Genomic DNA, 20,500 nt, shown 5'->3' with positions numbered 1-20,500 from the left:
GGTTGGTTCTATGAAGATGTTAGCACTTTTTTTTTCATGCTTAAAACCTGTTGGTTATCCATTTGGTCATGTTTGACATGTTTGATATGGTTGCCATGCATTTTGGCTTGTGAGCCCTCAAGTACATGAATCACTAGCATACCTTAGTTGATCCACTTTAATGAGTTGAAGTTGTTTGCCATGCTATTTTAGTCCAAGAATCATGTTTGCATGTGTGCATGCTTGACCTCTTTCATGCCTTGGGGGTGTACTCTCTTATGCCTAGGAAAGAGTCTTGGTGGTAGCATTTCATGAGAGGTATTGTAGCTGCCATACTAGGAGGTTTCGGAGTCCCATTTTGCATGTAGAATTTCTGTTCTTATTTGTCTAAATCATGCCATGAGAAGTCATGTTGGTGGGGGTAAGTTGTCTCCTTTTTTTGCCTTAACCTTAGGACCATAAGTTTGCTTGTTAACATGAGATGTTGCCCAACATTTTGAGCACTTTTTGTTGCTGTTTTGGGGTGGACTAAGGTCTGTCCTTTTATGGTTCAAGGCCCCCATTGCATGCTTGCTTCATGTTTGTTGTATGGTTGTTCCATCAAGCCTCGTAGCATGTGAATCCCATTCCCAAATTGGTCCATATTCGCATCACATTTGCATCTTGCATGCTTGGCATTACACATTTGTCATGTTAGTTGCTTAGTACTTATTGTGCCTTGCATCTTGGCATCATGTTGCATGTTGAGCCGTGTTTGCATAACATGCATTGCATTTACTTGGTTTGGGGTGTCAAACCAAGTGTGGGAATCAAGGAACATTCATACTTCAAGTGATGTAATGTGCCTCGATTCCCGGTCACCGGGGCCTTTGATTCCAACTTGATAAGGCTTCGGTTTTCATTTTGTTTGTTGCATGCATCTTTATATCAAATGGCAAATTTGATTCCTTGAGCCACCATGCACCATTGGTGGCTCGAAGATCGAAGGACATGCTTCCTTGAGTTCAAAACATGATAGGAAGTATGGCCATGCTTACATATGCCTGAAAACCCCATGCCATGCACTGTCTATTCTCTGTTTGCTATCAAACTGTCTTCTGCAGGAAGTTTCTGCCGACCGGCAGAATTTAGTGCCGACCGGCAATCTTTTAAGTGCCGATGAATCCAAGAACAGCCGATGAAAATTGTAGAGTGCCGGTGGAAATTCTGTCTGGCCGGTGGTGCTCTGCAGCGTGTAAGGAACCTGCTCCAGGACTTGGGCAATTTTCAGAGAGACAAGGCAGTACAAACAGAGGTGGCAGGGGTACGGTACGGGTTTTTCGGGCGAGTCAAGTTCTGAGCATGCATCATCTGCGCATCCCGAGGCAGAGGCTGCGACCACCCTCTCCTTTCTTTTGCATCTTTTCTCTTAATTAATTAGAATTTTTTTTGTAATAATTTCGTTTGTTTATTATTTTGGGACTGTAATATTCATTTGGACCCTCTGAGTGAGGGTAAATATGTAATAAGTGTGGGTGAGTGTGTGCATGTCTTCCAATCCCCATTTCTTTCTTCCCTTTTATTTACCTGCTTATGATGGTAGATTAGGGCATTTTTTGAAATTAGCATACCTTATGCTGTGCATGCGTGCATTCATTAGTATTACATGCATTAGGCTCGGTACATCATGCTAACTGCATTTGTATTTCAATCTACAAATCGAATATGTGATAATTGATCGCATTACATATGCCATGATTAGGTTAACCGAGCCTATCTAAATTGCATCTTGTATGCGTTGCATTAGGCAAATTAACATGAACTAGAACACGCACATTTTGCTAACTAGTTTATTGTTTTGGCACGGAGTACTAGGTAAGCTTTTATGCTTTAGCATATCGCATGCGTGTGAATGTTACCATGATAGCATGATTACCATGAGGCTAGCTGCTTATGTGATATAAACTGCTTGAATGCCTGTGGATGGAGGTTGAATTACCTAAATTGGAATAATGCATTAAAACTGTGAGTTTTAAGCCCACTAGATAGTGGCAAAATCATCTTCTCTAAAAGCCCACTTAAGGGTGGCAAAATCTGCATTTTAGCCTACTTGCGAGTAGCAAACCATTTTCAAAACAAACATGAAATGTTTTGTTCCAATTTGGGCGATTTGGTCTATACTTGTTTGCTGCGCGCATAACATAGTAATTCTAGGCTAACAATTGGTTTAAAAACACATAACGTTTTCAAAAACGGATATCACAGTTAGTAGAGGCCGATCTTCGGATCGGGCGAGAGGGGGTGCTCATAGCTGACCTTCCCCAATCATACCCTAGCTCCCGAGCCGAGACAACTCCGGTGATGACGGACATGTGGCCTTCGGCACCGAGTCAGGGTTTCCTAAATTCTCCCATTTTAAAATATTTAGGTGGCGACTCTGTATCTGGCAAAGCAGTCCATGTTTGCCACTTCTTTTCAAAAAATCTGTTTCTCAAAACGATTTGCCGGATTTGGACTCTTTGGTTCAGATTAAGAACCGTGACACAAGTCGAGTCCGAACTGTAGTAACCCCAAATGAACAGAACGGGACTCATCCTCCCGGGGCGTTCGGGGACGTCTACATGCCGCTACAACTTTCTAGGGTTTATGATGTGTTTCATATCTATATGCTCAGGAAGTATGAGCCGGATCCATCACACGTGTTAAACTGGACCGAGTTAGAGGTAGATGAGGATACCTTGTCACGCCCCAAACTCGCCCCTAAAAGTTTGGGCATGACCCACTAAAAAACGGAGACTTAACCTGGTATACTTTACATACGGGGCCTGAACGGAAGCATTAAGTAATAATAAAATAACATGAAATAAAAAGAACTATATCCATTGAACGACCACTATCATGCCAGGATCACCAACAGTGCATCAAATGATAAATATTTACATACACATATACAAACCCCGCTCCTTGTTGGGCGTATAACAAAAACATTGAAAACTTAACATATAATAGACAATCAGAGTGCAAGCTAAAACTTAGCAAAATTCCAAAGAAATGATCAGGCTTCACCCAAATGCCTGGACACACAAAGATTGGTGAAAGGTAGGCGAGCATCGAGGGTTAAGGCTGACCTCCAAACTTGTTACCTATAGGAACAAACAACATACAGAGTGAGACAATCTCAGTGAATAATAGTACTTAAACAATTCAATGCTTAACTTGAATTATGATACATATCAATGCTTATATAAATAAAGAGAGCATATGATTAATTTGATTCTGTCTTAAGTTCATAATGGTCTTGTCGGTTCACAAACTCACAGATTGGCCCTCAGCCCAATAAATTCTTAACTTCACAAATTGGCCCTCGGCCTCATAGGTTCATAACTTTACAAATATTCATAATTTCACAAATTGGCCCTTAAACAGAACGGCATTAAGCCCGGAATGGCATATAGCCCTTTTCATGTACGTATGAACTCAAGAGGTGGCTCGTACGGATTCTAGAGGTGGCTCCCACCAAAGTGTAGCACTTAGCTCCGTACAGCACTTTGTTTCATACTAACAGATCAGACAGAATGGCCATAGGCCTCATAACTTTCACAGAACGGCCATAGGCCTCATAACTTTCACAGAACGGCTATAGGCCTCATAACTTTCACATCGACTTTAAGCCCAGTTTACATATGTATGGACTCAAGAGGTGGCTCGTACGGATTCTAGAGGTGGCTCCCACTAAAGTGTAGCACTTAGCTCCGTACAACACTTTGCTCCATATCAAAAATACATAATGGCCTCTGGCCTAATAGTTCATATAGAAGCACATAGTTCCTTCTTATTATTCACATGAGTTAACATAGTTAGGTTTCGTTCAACAGAGTGCTAATAGCAGCTTTTAACAGATTGGACTTCATAATGCACTCACATCCCATTTGTTTGTCGTGAATTCATGCCACTAGTTCATAGATAACAGAATGTTCGTATTAACTAGTAACATGGTTGTCTCGTAAATAGCAATGCATAACATTAATGAGGATCAAAGGCGAATGTACCATTAACAGAGGCATATATGTCATTCCATTACATTTAATAAGGATAGACCAATTTACATTCTAACGTGGTCACATCGTAACATTAAACCTTTGCATACATGTCCTAGGATCTGAACGATCTAGGTTTCATAGGTGACATATTCATTATTGACAGAATAGAATGATTGCAAAGTCATACCAATATGTGCCAATCTTTCAACATCCACATTGATTTCCAATCGTCATAACTATTCGTGTAACACTTACGAGGAACAGAGCGTTAGTGACAGTAATTATCAATGGTAGATAAAATGTACATTTCTGTACTATTACTCACAGTGTTGAGATGACGTGTTACTTCCTCCCGGAGTGTGTCCTGCACACATTCAAAACTTGCACATTATTTCCCTTTTCTTTCTTAAGTCATTTCCTGCATCATTACACTTTGCATGAATTTAAAGCCATCTTAAAATCATCAGAAAAATATTCTAAAAATACCAGAGAGTCAAGCATGCAAAACTAAGCGAACCACTTTTCCAGCCCGGGCCGTACGTGGCTAATATCACCATAGCATGAATTGGAACTTGAGCAACACAAAATACATATGATTAGAAGCTTAATCAAGTCACAACTTTTTCAATTTCCATCCTTGAATTCAAGTTCAAATAAAATCTACCTTGGCCAATACATAGAAATGATTCCACTTAGATGAATTTCACACAAGAATAAAGCTTAAAAATCACCTACAAACATAATCACAATCCATGTGGACATGAACTAGATCTTTACTTCATTACCCATAAACAAAACTTGATTTTACATACATAGCCATGTTCATATCTTGTTGTTCAAGTATATCAAGGAGGAATAAAATATAATTTCCCTTACAAGGTTCAAAGCAACACATCAACAACATGAAGAAACACTTCTTTGATTCTTTGGGTGCCATACACACACATACACAACCTTAATTTGCTTGAACATCCAAGAAATTCTTTACCTCTTAACAAGAGAGCAGTTAATGAAAGTAAATCACCCATACCTTGAGCTTCAATTTCTCTCCAAACCCTTCTAATTTTGCCCCAACTCACCTCCTTGTTGCCTTCCCCTTTTCTTCCTTCTTCTCTTATTTTCTTACCCTCTCCAGGAGATAGCCACAAAATGAATCCCCAAATCAAGTGTTTGAAGGCAAATACATAGATAGATATAAAGGTGAATAGGACGAAATCCAATCGTTTAATCATTCCGAAATTAAAATTTCGTAAACATGCTTAATATTACTTAAACATTATGCTGATCACAAATATATAATCAATTTCAAATAATTAAGCCGTTAAGGCCTCCAATTTCTGATTCAAATGTGTTAATAGTGACAGATAATGTTCTTGTGAAACAGATAGACACCCTAAAACATGGAGTTCGTTTACTTAATCTTAATTTCTCGTCAGATTTCACAGCAAGCATTTAAAAGCACAAAATAAGGACGGAACATATATCAGAAAGCATGTGCGAGGGTCGGGTTATTACATATCTCGTATGAGGTGAGACCAGTGAGAGTCTTGGATACTTGAGACTAAGTCTTGTGAGGCAAGACAATTCCTTTGGTGAAAGTGTTATGGAAACATCACAGGGTTGAGGAGGCAACTTGGGAATGTGAGTTGGAAGTCTGTGAGAAGTATCCGGGCCTATTTGTTGGTACTTGAGCATGCTTTGAGAGTTTTGTTGTGTTAATGTAATGTAAACATTGTATATGTATTGGAAATGTAAATTGTATATTTAGTATTGAAAACTTGTTTATCATGTTGACATGATTGAATGACCGGTGGATGGGTCATGGTAATGAGATTAGTTGATTATCATTATTATAATTGGTTTAAACTTGGTTTTAAATGTTTGGTTTTAATTTCGATGATGAAATTCTTTAGGGGGGAGATTATAGCGATTCTGGTTTGGACCCGAACCATTTGATGTTTTGGTTCCGGGTTTCATTGCCTTGTATAGTCATTTATGCCTTATTTTCCTTATACCTCTTTGAGTTTGGCTTTTGGGTTGTGTTGGTTGTGTTTGGAACAAGTTAGTAACTTGTTTTTTCAAAAACTTTGTTGCCCAGAATTTTGCTTCTACGCTCGAGCATTACTTCTTGCACTCGAGTGAAGCTTCTTGCTCTCGAGCGGGCTTGGCTCGAGCAGCCCTTATTGCGCTCGAGCATTGGTCTTCTATTTGTAAAACTACTGAGAGTTCGTATTTCACGCTTGAGTGACAACTACTTGCGCTCGAGCGGTCACATCTTTTGTGCCTTACACTCGAGCGGACTACGTGTATATCAGTCCGTAAAAGTAACTTTTTACATCACTTTCTCATTTCACTCTCTCTCAAAACTTTCTAAAAGCCCTAGATCTACTCTCTCTCTCTCTCTCTCTCTCTCTCTCTCTCTCTAAAACTCATCTTCTCTCTTCTAAAACACCTAGATCCGTTGATTTCTCTACCCTACTCCCTTTGAGAAATAGATAGAGCTCACTTGGAGCTTCATTTTCATGCGAACAAAGTTAGGTTTCGGCGTTGTTGAAGTTTCTTCACTCTCTCTTTCTCTCTTCTTCTAAGCTTGAGGTAGGGATTCTTCACACTCTTGTATAAGTTTTGCCTTAGTTATTTGTTATTTCAAAAGATTATAGTGGTTTAAGGGTTTTGGGTAAAACCTAGGGTTTGGAATCAAAATGAAAAAGAGGGGTTTTCAAATGGTTACTTGGAAAAGCTTGTGGTTATGAAATTGGAGTTGATATATGTTGAAATGAGGTATTTCCTATAATGAAATTAATTTTCTAAGAGAAAGGGATTTTTCCTTAAAAATGTGAATGTTTGAGATTGTAAACAGAAAATGGAATTAATGTTAAGAATAATGAAATTGAAGTAATGTTGATGACGATGGCAGAGTTGGATATGTATTATCACTCCCATCTTGAAATTTCAAGAAAGTGTGTTTTTAATGAAATTTATTTATCTGTTTAGAGATATCTGTTTTGGACTATCGGTGGAGGATAGCTATGAATGTTGTAGAAATTGCATAAGAATTAGGTAAACTAAAACTAATTTCTCATCCATGTGCATTAAACATTGTTGCTCATTTAATACATTGAAAATATATATGATTTTGAGAAAAAGGGGTGAACGTTGGAAATAGGTGTGTATCACCAAAACAAGTTGGCCTATGTGTCCAGGGTGAAAGTCCCAAGAAATGCACGTATACATGGGTGCCCATTCCCGCGAATGAAATGTCTGTAAAATGGCAATAGTAGTGCTTGTATAGGCTATGTTTACATGGGTGTCGTTTGATGGTTTCCCGCAGACAAAATATCTTTGAAAGGTTGTACTGGTTTGAGATTTCCCCCTTGTTTTCTATTGTAAAGGGCATGAGTTTGAGAATTGTGATATAAATTGGGCATGGCATTGTTTTTGGAAAGAAATGTAAAGCATTTTAACATGGGCATTATATATACATAAAACCTTATGGCTTTGTTGAGATTTATACATTGTGTTCTAGTATTTCTACTGGACTTTGGCTCATCCTATATGGGAAAAATTATTTTCAGGTACTGGTGATATGGCTCCACCAAAGACTTAGCTTGGGAGGACTGTGGAGCTGAAAGCTCATTGCTGTTATTTTGTATTTAATTTTGTTCAAGCCTAGGGTTTTATCTATATTGATCTTAAGACTAACTTTTTATGTACCCAAGCATTGACTTGGAAAGATGTAAGCTATTAGGGCATATGGTTATTTGCTTAGTTTTCATTTCTTTTTACTACACATGCTGTAAATTTAGGATGTACTGTTTATGAATGTATATTGCATGTGTCACATTCTATTTATTAAACTCTGATTAATAAAAGCTTATTATTTTGTTTATGGTACTATTTATTAGTTGTTATGAGGTGTGTATACTGTATATATTTCGGGGCATTACAGTGCCTATATTTTTGCTAAGGATTACACAACTTTTTATATAAGCCTAAAGGCATAATTGATTTTATTTATTTATTATTATTGACATATTGTATATTCATGCTATATAGAATATATGATGTATGTAATAAATATATGTTTCATGTATTAAAAGATACAAACATTCACGGAGAATGATGTTTTATTTTTAGTATTTATTGTCTTTCCGTTATTGTGCAGGAATATTCTTTTCAGTTTAGATCTTGGAAATTCAAGGGGTGACAATATTTATCCACATATCACTTATCTATCTATATAATATATCTATCTGTCTATATATCACCACCACCACCACTAGTCGCCACCTCCGGCAACATTTTCAACCATTTTTCTGGCAAATTTTGTAGCGTTGGCGGTGGTCTAGTAGTGAGATCAAGCATCAGTGGGATAAATTAGAAAACAAATTTCTTCAAAACAATAATTTGACCTTCTCACCAAACAATTTCATTAATCATATCCTTATTTTCATAAAAAAAAAAAGTCAATTGCAGATTGCATTTGTTAACTACTCATCATTCAATCACTATTTCTCTCATGCCCCCCTCATTGGGAAATTATTCAATTACAAAAAAAATTACAAATCATCCCAAACTACAAAAATCCAAACTATAAAACTCTAATCACAAAACTATAAAACTATTTTCAAAATATACAACCAAACAAATCGCAGATTAATGAAATTGTTTGGTGACTTTTTTATGGAAATAAGAACATGATTAATGAAATTGTTTGGAAGCACACAGAATCATTCATCTATTTCATTAATCATAGATTGTATTTGTTTCAATGGTAATTATGTTTTTAGAAATAAATTGCACACACAAATGCAAACTAATCAAGTAGTTATCGATATCCGATTAACACGATTTTTTTTACAAAGATAATGTACTTAACGAGTTCAACATATTGAATGATTTAAATTATCGAAATGAGTCTAAAGGTTGATCCACCGTGGCAAAACAAAATTTCTAAACAGGAGAGGAGCTAGACCCATTCAAAAAATTATTCTTCAGCTAAAGCTATGTTAGCAATGCGTCAGTATCAAGTGTCCCTTTTTCGTCAAAACCTTGATGGTAAGGAATAATCATATTACATTTTTAAAAAAAAAGAAAAAAAATTATTAGTTCATGCTCTAAATTAAAATATGTATATTTTAAAATACAAAGTAAAAAAAAATGGTCATACATGATAGTTTATCCTAAAATTATGTACAAAAAAAATTTAACGTGCACAATTATTTGTCATTGTTTTTATATGGTAAAAATATAATTATTTGTCATTATCACCAAGAAACTAGAATACATTAATTTGTTTGTCATCACATAAGCAAGAAATGAAGAAAGAAAGTCCAAAGATAATATAGAGAAGTGGGCAAAACAACCTCTCCTTCCTGTCCCTTTTTCTTATCTGTGCGATGTTATATACTAACTCTTTAAGTTTGAGACATCGAAATAAACAAAAATAAATATATATTTTGTAAAACATATATGATAACATATCTTTTTATTGATACTATTCACAAATTAATTGTGAAAAATGACTTAAATATTGTGTGATTTAAGAAGTCATAGCAATTATATTAAAAATCAAAGACTATCTGTATTTTCTATAAAGTTTAGAAGACGTAAGCGTAATTACCCAAATTTCATGTTTCAAACATTCCTATTAATTGTTTCCCAATTGAACACAAACATGGCTTCAAAAATGGCACACTTGCTTTCCTTGCTTCTAATTTTGCTACTTTCTACTTTCATAATTGCTTGTTCAAACCTCGTACTCTGTCACTCTGTGGTTAAGTCTCTCCCGGGATTTGAAGGACCCCTTCCATTTGAACTTGAAACTGGGTGGGTGTGTCAACTCTGTATACTTAATTCATCTTCTTCTTCTTCTCTCTTTGTGCATGAATATATAGTACATTAACTTTATGTATGTATTGTGTATACATGTGTCTGTAATCAGGTATGTTGGTGTGGATGAATCAGAGGATGTACAACTTTTTTACTACTTTGTTAAGTCTGTTTCTTTGGTTGACAGGAGACCTTCTGCCTTCTCTGCTTTCATTTAAGAAATAGGCAATCTTTCTTCTCCATGCTCAATTTATCTCTCCTCAAATTCTTCTATTTCATATTTCAGAACAATAGTGATTGAATTATGCATCGAGATTCTCGCATAATTCACTAAGCCCTTTACATTGGTTACGAACAAAAAGCTAAAGATTTTCTTTTCTCAAATATATGTGCATGTCTTTTTTATGTCTTGACCAATCATGTGAAAATTTTGAAAATTTTGAAATGTTGCATAATTAAAGTATTTTAGGACGGAACCATAAAAGAATTTGGAGATATAAATTATTCTTTCTAATTTGTTTTTGAAAGTCTTAGTGCCAGCTTTCCAAAGGGCCAAAGCAATAGTCCATTATTTTTAATGGAACAAAAATATATTAGTAATATTAATACACATTGTGGACACCCCATTTTTGACTGCCCGCAAGGCTCGAGCACTTTGTCCTATACACTCGATGATGAAAGTAGTATTGTGCGTGGTTTGAGGTCTCAACGAAGGGGCTATGTTTAAGCTTCGAAACAATCCCAAACCTTTCATATTTCCACTAATTATACCCAAGAAATCCATTTTTACACATTGTGCCACCCTGTGCTGAGGTTGAAACAGAAAAATAGGAGAATGCGTTGAGGCCCAGCCGTGGCTCATTGAGGGTCGGTTGTGGCTATTAAGGGCTGGCCGGGCCTTGGTATCGAGAAACACTGTTCTGGGCGAGAGGCCGCCATTTGTCCATTTTTTAAGATATTTATGATATTTATGGCTCAAATTCTATAAAAACGACCATATATCTCTGTTTTAAGGGTTGAAGAATTTCAAGAAAGCCATTATATCACCTTGAGAGCTCCTTCTTCTCATTATTCTTATGCAAGCAACACTTTGAGTTAACCTACCACCTTGAACTCATATCCATACACCATACCTTAGCCTAGGAACTGCGGTTCAGTTTTAAACACCATAATTCAAGCTTGAGAGTGTGTTGGAGCTTAGTTTGATCACAAACAAAAAGCTTACTCCCTTGAGAGGTATAAGCTTGCTATCTTCCCTCTTGCTTTCATTTCTTTCATTTGCTACCTAGTTCTTATTGTTTTATGTTGTTTTGATCATATTTTAAGCGTTTAAGTTTGGGTTTGAAGAGCTACCAAAAGGGCGAGAGAGTTTGCTCTTTCTACACCTTTACCTATAGCTCAAACCCATAATTTCACACTCTTTTTCTTTGTTCTTCAAAATGATTTTCAGAGTTTGAAAAAGGTTAAAAATCGTGCTTTGAGGTTTCAAAGGTGGAGGGGTTAGCCACCCCTCCTTATTCTTGCTTACTAACCTTGATTATCCTCTTTGTTGTTTAGCTTTTTAGGCTCTTTTCATGCTTTTTTAGCCACTTTTTTTCATCACTTGAAGGCTGTTTTAGGGCTGTTCTAAGTTGTTTAAATAATTCATGCTTTGTTTAGTTTAGTTGTTGTCTCATAAGTTTGCATACATAGCATGTTTTATATTGTTCTAAGCTTTTCTTCAATTCATTTCCATGTTTAAGAACCTCATTTTAATAATCAACTTACCATTCATCTCTTTCATTTGAGAGTTGTTTCAATTGGTTGACGGTTATTCAAAACGTGAAGTAGCGATTTATACTTAATGGCTTAATCTCTACGGAGGTTCAATACTAACGGTGTAGTCTCTTTTTCATGTTGAGAATCACCTCCCATTTGACATATTTCTCACTTAGTTGACGTAACCTTTAGTGGATGTAACAATCACCTTGGACTCATTGGATTAAAGGATGGAAAAGACTAATGAATTTGGCTTAAAATGAACCAACTCACATAAAGAAAATGAGTTATATTGCTTGGGGTTCGGCCGGACGTTATGCCAAATCCGTTGTGCCAAGAGTTGTCTTACATCAATTCATGATGTTTTGATAGATCTTGAAGCGTCTCTACCTCCCTCTTTGAATTTACTTCATGATAGGAGGGAGGGGTGGTCGTTATTCATTTCATTTATTGATTTTTGTCCAAAATTGTGCATTGAAATCATCAAGCAATCAACTTGCTCATTGATGGTTTTGGAAACAATTCTAACCTTCTCTCGAGGATTTTCCATGAGAGAGAAGTGTGAGAGGAACAAACAGAGTCCAAAACACTCTGCTTGCACTATTTTCACTTCAGAGCACAAAATGGAATTTTACATGACATTGAGGCACGACCGGCTTTCTTTAGGCCCGGCCGGGCTTCATTGAGAGTCGGCTGGTCATCAGTGTATTTTTGTAGAAAACAGAAAGCAGTGGCTGACAGTGAAATGGGGTAACCTAAGGTAGACAGTGTTGTTCTTGGACGCTGCGCATGTGAACATCATACATCCTTATGCATCCTTGTTTGATAATTAAATTATTAATTATTAATGTTGTAATTAATTTATTATTATTGTTTATCTGTTATTATTGTAGCTAGTTAGTTTAAATAGTTAGTTTCCTTATCTTGGTTATCCTTATTGTCATAGCCTAGTTAGCTAGTTAATTCTTTAATTTATTTATTCAGTTTTGTAATTAGTTCAATTCGGACTTTCGGACTTTGATTCGCACCCTCTTGCATGAGGGCAACTATGAAATAAGTTGTATGTCTTCCAACCCCACGTCTTTCTCCCTTTTACTTACTTGCTTATGATGGTTAGTATAGAACATCATTTTTTTTCAAAATTAGCATCCTTGTGCTTTGCATCCATTGTCTTGTATGCATCCAAGGCTTGGCTCATCATACTAACCCAATATCAATGTTCAAATTCATTACATGAAAATGTGCTTTATTGCATGTCTTGACTGAAATCATATGCCATGCTCATAGCCGAGCCTATAAAATCGCATAATGTGTTCATTGCATTAGTTATATTGCATTCATTAGGAACATGAATATTTTTCTAATTATTTTGCTTTGCTTTGTTTTGGCTCGGAGTACTAGGTGAGTAATTTTGAGCTTTAGCATGTTGCATGAATATGTTTGTGTTTGCCATATCAAAGCATGAATACCATGAGGCTAAGTGCTTAAATGATATAATTGTTTGAATGCCTGTGGATGAAGACTAGTTGCTTGAATTGGGATGGTTTAATTAAATGTACATTTTAGCTCACTTTTTCAAGTGGCATATTCACAAAACCAATCTCGAAAACAAAAAATGAAATCAAATGTTCCAATTCTTGCAAATATTGGTTTATACCTTGTATGCGCGTCACATAGTAATATTAAACTTAATAATTGGAACATGACCATACATTGTAAATAAAAATCACATCATGATTAGTAGAGGCCAATCTTTGATATGGCAAGTGGGGTGCTCAATTCATGGCCTTCCCCCCTCGTACCTAGGTTCCCAAGCCAAGACACTTTGGTGATGACGGACTAATGGCCTTTGGCACGAGTCTTGGGTTTTCTAAATTTTTGAAAAATATTTAGGTGGCGACTTTGAAATCTTGCAAAGCAGCCTATTTTTAGCATTTGATTCAAACATCGATTTTCCAAAAAGAATTGCCGGATTTGGACTCTTTTGTGTTTTCACTATTTCATATTGCACTTTGTGAAATTAGATTTAGAACCACAAGTGGAGTCCGAACTGTAGGGCTATTCGCCTTCCGAAAGGGGGCACGAAAAGTTGAGCTGCACACATCTCCTTTTAGATGAAATTATAAAAGGGAACTTATGTATGAAATTATGAATGTAATTATTAAGTTTCTTGAAATATTGGAATTTGAATATTATGTGTCTATAGGGGAATGACCAAGCTATCCAATTAAAAAAAGTGAATTTTATCTTCAATTTAACCAATTAACCTAATTAGCACATGCACAATCAATCACACGAGTATGCAAGAAAGCCAAAGCTATACTAGATCTTTCAGTGATCGCTTGCTACTGCATGAAGTGCAATTAATGGCCGATTGATTGTTTATCGAATGTTAGCCACTGCTAAATGTGTGGTCGATCGCTCAGTCTCCCCCTCTCTCTCTCTCTCTCTCACTCTCAGATATCATCTCTCTTCTCTCTCTGTTCGAGCGGCGATGGTGTCGACTCCCGATCGCCGAAGACCAACAACAACCTTTATCTCTCTCTCCCTCTCACTCTCGCTCTCTCTCTCACTCTCACTCTCTTCGATCGGCAACGGTGTCTACCCCCAATCACCAAAGACAACCTTTCCTCCATCTCCCTCTCACTCTCACTCTCACTCTATCCCTCTTCCTTTCCCTCTCACTCTCAGTCTCCCTCTCTCCCAAGCGCTGCCGTCTACCCCCACCTCTCTGTTTCTCTCACTTCTTTCTCTCTCACTCCTAGAATGGATCAACGACGAGGAAAGGAGTTAAGTTTGTGTGGAATGAGACTTGTGAGAAGTCTTTCCAAGAGCTTAAGGTTAGACTTACCCCTGCTCCAGTTTTGATTATTCCAAAAAGGGGTTTGGGTTATTTGGTGTATTGTGATGCCTCACGGGAAGGTTTGGGTTGTGTTTTGATTCAGGAGGAAAAGGTAGTTGCCTATGGCTCACACTATATAGTTGAAAATACATGAGAGGAACTACCCTACTTATGACCTAGAGTTAGCGGCGACAATCTTTGCCTTAAAAATTTGGAGGCATTACGTGTATTGAGAGAAATTTGAGGTGTTTTCGGATCACAAGAGTCTAAAGTACCTATTTACATAGATAGACTTGAATTTGGGGCAGAGGACGTGGATGAAGTTGATAGAGGATTATGATTTCGAGCTACATTATCATCTGGGGAAGGCCAGTGGCCGACGCATTGAGTAGGAAATTTATTAGCAGCGTAGCTTGTATTTCCATTCGAGAATGGGAGATGTTAGGTGCCCTTGGAGAGTTTGACTTGCATCTAGGCGAGTCTGTTGAGTTTGCAACCTTGTTTTTAGTAGTTCCACAATCTAGACTTGTGAACCGAGGAAGTACTCCGAAAGTTTCATCGCACACGCCTTGCGGTGCATCCGGGAGGCACAAAGATGTATAGCAACCTTAGTCGCCAGTTTTGGTGGAGGGGAATGTAGAAGGATGTGGCCATGTTTCTGTCAAAATTCCTTACTTGTCAACAAGTGAAGGCCGAACATCAGAGGCTAGCGGGTTTGTTACAACCCTTACCTATAGCCGAGTGGAAGTGAGAGCATGTCACAAAGGATTTTGTTGTGGGATTTTCGAGGACCCAACGGGGTAGTGATGCCATTTGGGTGGTAGTTGACCAGTTGACAAAGTCAGCGAACTTTATACCTATGCGTTGTGTGACTCGGTAGATCATCATGCCGACCTTTACATTAGGGACATAGTGAGGTTGCACGGGGATCCCTGTGATGATTGTTTCAGATAAAGATCCACGCTTTACAGCTCGATTGTGGCAGAGCTTACATAGTGCCTTGGGCACTAGGTTGACTTTTAGCACCGCGTATTATTCTCAGACTGACGGGCAGTCAGAGCACACCATTCAGATTTTAGAGGATATGCTTCGGGGTTATGTCCTTGACTTTAAGGGGTCGTGGGAGAGCCATTTTTCCTTAGTGGAATTTGCCTATAATAATAGCTTCCAGTCAAGTATTGGTATGGCACCATTTGAGGCCTAGCAAGGCCGACTGTGTAGATCTCCTGTGTGTTGGGAAGAAGTGGGTGATGCACCTATGTTGCGCTTATCTGTAAGAGGTTGGCTACGGCCAAGAGTCGCTAGAAGATTTATGTCAACCGTAGGAGGAGACCTTTATCTTTTGAGGCAGGAGACCATGTGTTTTTAAAGATATCATCTAGGAGGGGTTTGACAAGGTTTGGAAAGAGTGTGAAGTTATCCCCTCGATTAATTGGGCCTTTTGAGATCCTTGAGTAGATTGGGGAGGTAGTCTATCATTTGGCCTTGCCGCCACAGCTTTTCGGGGTTCATGATGTGTTTCATATTAGCATGCTTTGAAAGTATGAGCCGGATCCATTGCACTTGTTGGATTGGACCGACTTAGGGGTAGATGAGAACGCCTCGTATGAGGAGAGACCGGTGAGAGTCTTAGATACTCGGGACCAAGTCCTGCGAGGCAAGACAATCCCCTTAGTTAAGGTATTTTTGAAACATCAAGGGGTTGAGGAAACAACTTAGGAACGTGAGTTGGAAGTCCATGAGAAGTATCCAAACTTGTTTGTTAATGTTTGAACTTGTATTGGAATTTTGATTATATTAATGAAATATGAAAGCATTGTATTTGTTTTGAGAAAATGAAAACATTGTGTATGTTGTGTATGTTTTGAAAACATGGATTTAACGTAAACATTGTATATGTTTTGGGAAAATGAGTTGTGTATTCAATATTGAGGATTCGTTCATCATGTTGATGGGATCAAATGAACGGTAGGTGGGTCATGAGATTGAAATTGATTTACAATCATTATGGTAATTGGTTAAAACTTGGTTTTGAAATTGAATTGGCAATTTTGGGGACGAGAGGTCATAGCGATTTTGGTTTCGACCCAACCCATCTTATATTCTGGACTCGGGTTTTATGATTTCTAAATGTTGTTCATGTCTTTTTCTCCCTTATTCTTGCATGAGTTTGGCTATTGGGTTGTAATGGTTGTGTTTGGAATAGGTTGGTTGCTTTGTTTGCAAACCTTATGTTGCCTAGATTTTCGCTCTTCCACTCGAGCGGCACTTCTTGCGCTCAAGCAGGCTTTGTGAACTCTCAGTACTTTTGTAGGTCTACAGCACTACTAGAGCGGGTGGGCACTCGAACAGGTGGGTACTCAAGCGACGAATATGGCACTCGGGCGATGTTCGTCCGTTTGCAAAACTACTGGATGTGTGTATTCTGCGCTCGAGCGTCACTTCCTAAGCTTAAGCGGAACAAATTGTTGTGTTTGATGCTCAAACGTCAACTCTTACGCTCGAGCGGACTATGTGTATATCAATTTGCAGCAGCCTCCTTTTTCATCTCTTTCTCTCTCAAAACCCTAGATCGGCACTCTCTTTACATTTTAACCTAGATCCATTGGGTTTTCTACCCTAGTGTCTTTGAGAAAAAGTTAGAACATTCCAAGAGCTCCATTTTGATCCGATTGAAACTTGCTTTCGACATTGTTGAAGGTTCCTCTTTGCTTTGTTCGTCTCCTAACTTTGAGATAGGGACTTTCTATTCTTTTCTATGAGTTTTAACTTAGTTATTCGTCGATGTGTAAGAAATATTGGAACTTATGGTGATTTTGAACAAACTGAGGGTTTCAGTTTAAAATCAAAAGAGCGATTTTCAAATGAATGTAATGGAAATGGTTATGGGGGTAATTATGGGTTTGTGTTGGGTTAGAATGGTGTATTTTGGTATTTGGGATGAAATCAGGAAAATTGGGAGTTTTTCCCTAAACGACTCAAATGATTATTTTGTATAAATAATGAAATTGGTATTGAAAGTGTAAAATTACTGGGTTGTTTATATGAATGTTGTAGTCGGATATGTATTATCTCTCACCTATGGAAGTTTGGATAATTTATCTGTTGTGAAGATTGTATATCTGTTTAGAAATATCTATCTTAGGCTATTGGTAGAGGATATCTATGATTGTTGTAGAAATTGCATGAGGATTAGGCAAATTGAAACTAATCACCTAGTCGTTGTCATTGAATATGATTATGAATAGTGTACATTGTATACGTATGATATTTGGGAAGAGAAAGGGGATGTACTCCATGTTTGGGAGGAGAAAGGGGATGGACTCCATTAAATTAAGTTGGCTGTGTGTTCAGGGTGAAAGTCTCGAAAACCGCAAGTATACATAGGTGTCGATTCTCGGGGACAAAATTTATGTAAAATGTCAAGTGAATGTATTTGTTTGAAAATAATATTGGTTGGAGACCTATGAGGTGTATCCTCTGTTTGATTAATTAAGCGAAGTGGTCATAACTAGTGAACTGGCATAAAATGAATTAAAATGTAAGTTTGGTATAACTTGGTTTTAGAGAAGAGTTGTGACAGATTTTGTTATTGAGCATTAAACCTGTGCATTTTACTTATATCTTTGTTAAACCTCATATATTGTGTTAGATTGTTTCTACTGGGCTTTGGCTCACTCTATTTGGGAAAAACCATTTTCAGGTGTTAGTGATATGCCTCCGCCAAGGCAATAGCTTAGAGGGAATTGGAGCAAGAGCTTCTATTTTTGTTATGTCTATTTCTGTATAGCCAAGGGCTTCAAATTGTGTTGAGCTAGACTCATTTTGTTGTAACCAAGCAGCGACTTGGAAAGATGTAAGCCATTAAGGAAAATGATTATCTGTATAACTTTCATTCCTTCTTGTAATGAATGAAGATATGTTAATTTAATTATATTTCCGCTCATGAGGTGGGTTTGTTGTATTTATTTTGGGGCGTTACAAACAAGATCACAAAGAAGATTGAAACCCCAATGAACACAAAGGAGATCATCCAAAGAACACGAAGAAGATCAAGCCATTTCTGTTAGGTATTTTTTTTGAATTCACAGTGTTGATTTTCTATTTTTTTAAAATTTTTTTTTTTTGCTTCAAATTGCTGAAAGTTAAATTTGGAAATTGATTTTGTGTTTTGAAAGGATGATGACTGTTGATTTTCTAAATTGATTTTGTATTTTTAAATCATTGTGTTTTGAAAGGAAATTGATTGTTGATTCTGTGTTTGGAAATTTGGTACTTGATGATTCTATGCTTTAAATTTTTAAATTGTTGACTTTCTGGCTTGCTTTTTTGTTTGGAAATTGATTCTATGTTTTGAAATTTGATATGTTTGAAATTTGTGTGATTTTTGGGTGAATATTGCTTCTGTGTTTGGGAAGGATGATGAAAAAGAAAGGGAGGAAACGGTTGGTTGAAGCTAACTTGGCAGCTTTGGTAGCTGCCAAAGCTTGTGCCATATCTGACACAAGCTTTGTCATTTGCCAAAGATAGCAGCTGCAAAAACTTACCATTGGAGGTGACTTTCTATCAACTGCTGCCATAATTTGGCAATAACCATTGGAGATTCTATTAGTAGGATCAATTTTGCATATGTTCTCAAAACATGTTTTTATTTGATTTGAACTCTTCTTCTTTTCTCTCATATTTTATTTTTTTATTTTTTTATCTTTTTGGTGAAAAACCTTTTTAACAGACTTTAAAACATGTATGAAATTTTTACTTGAGTGGGTAATGGACCGAAGCTTTCAATTTGTGACTACACATTGTTGTTGGGATCATAGAATTCACCATGTGTCCTACTTTGGTGATATATTCATATTGTGGTTTTATCACTTCAAAATAAATAAATAAATAAAATCTAATTCACTGATTGATTATAACCATATAATATTTATCTTTAAAAAAATGAAAGGCCTACTTTGCCATCTATTTATTATTTTAGAAAAATTACAAATACACCTCTTCAGATTTGTTTAAAATACAGATTATCCATGTGGTTATGAAAATTACAAATACTCCATTGTCAAAAAAAATTATTTAACATAATAAACAAAAATTGAAATTTCTAACTGCTTTCTTATACAACAATAAAATTACCTAAATTGTTAATTGAAATATATTTTTGACATCATTAAAAATTATTAATTGACTTGATAATTTATTAATAAAATAAGTCATTTGTTATACGATTAGAAACTTGATGGGGTGGAATGTAATTTTCAGAACCATAATATTTTTTTAAAAAAAAAAAAAAACCCTCAAGGGATATATTTGTAATTTATCCTAATATTTATTTTTAAAGTCAAAATCATATGGGAACAAATTTATTATTATTATTATATAAATAATCTACACACACGGTCTCACACAAAAATTTGTTTAGATCTCCAATTATCGTTATTATTATTTTACTAGCCTTCTGACAAAAAAATGGGAATTTTGGTGAAAACCTCCACCTATTGGGCTTTTTTTTTTGTGTGTGAAGGACACAGAATATATTATTGCTCCCAAAACCCTTAGATTACAAAATAGGATGAAAAGACTGAAATGCCCTTTCATATAAATGGGCAAAATTTGAAGCAATTGAATAGTTTCTCTCCTCCTCGCTTTGTTTCTTCGTTCGAAACCCTGAAATTGAAAACCCTTCTTCCACCACCGCCTCCTCCACATCGTCTTGTATGGAACCGCTGAGGGCAACAGTGCCACCAGCTTCTTCTCTCGCCGCCATTGGTTTTATGCCTCCCCATCTAGCAACTTGGCCAAAATCACATTTCTCAGAATCACTAGAGCTCTAGTCACCGTCGCCAGAGGCATGTCACTGTTTCAGGAGGCATACGCTAGGAAGTGTCCGCCTAAGCTTGTTGCCAAGAAGGTTGTTCATTATCAATACGAAGCTTGCCCTTTCTGTGACAAAGTTAGAGATGAGCTTACTATACTTTTTTTTTTCTTGATCTCGATTTCTGGTTCATAGATATTGCATGTTGCAATGTTGTTAAATTTTTCATAAAATAAGTGATTTTAAATTCGAATT

The sequence above is a fragment of the Camellia sinensis genome, chromosome 6, assembly GCF_055761805.1.
Source record: "Camellia sinensis isolate YWXY chromosome 6, ASM5576180v1, whole genome shotgun sequence".
In the NCBI taxonomy this organism is placed as follows: domain Eukaryota; kingdom Viridiplantae; phylum Streptophyta; class Magnoliopsida; order Ericales; family Theaceae; genus Camellia; species Camellia sinensis.
This window is presented reverse-complemented; position numbering follows the sequence as displayed.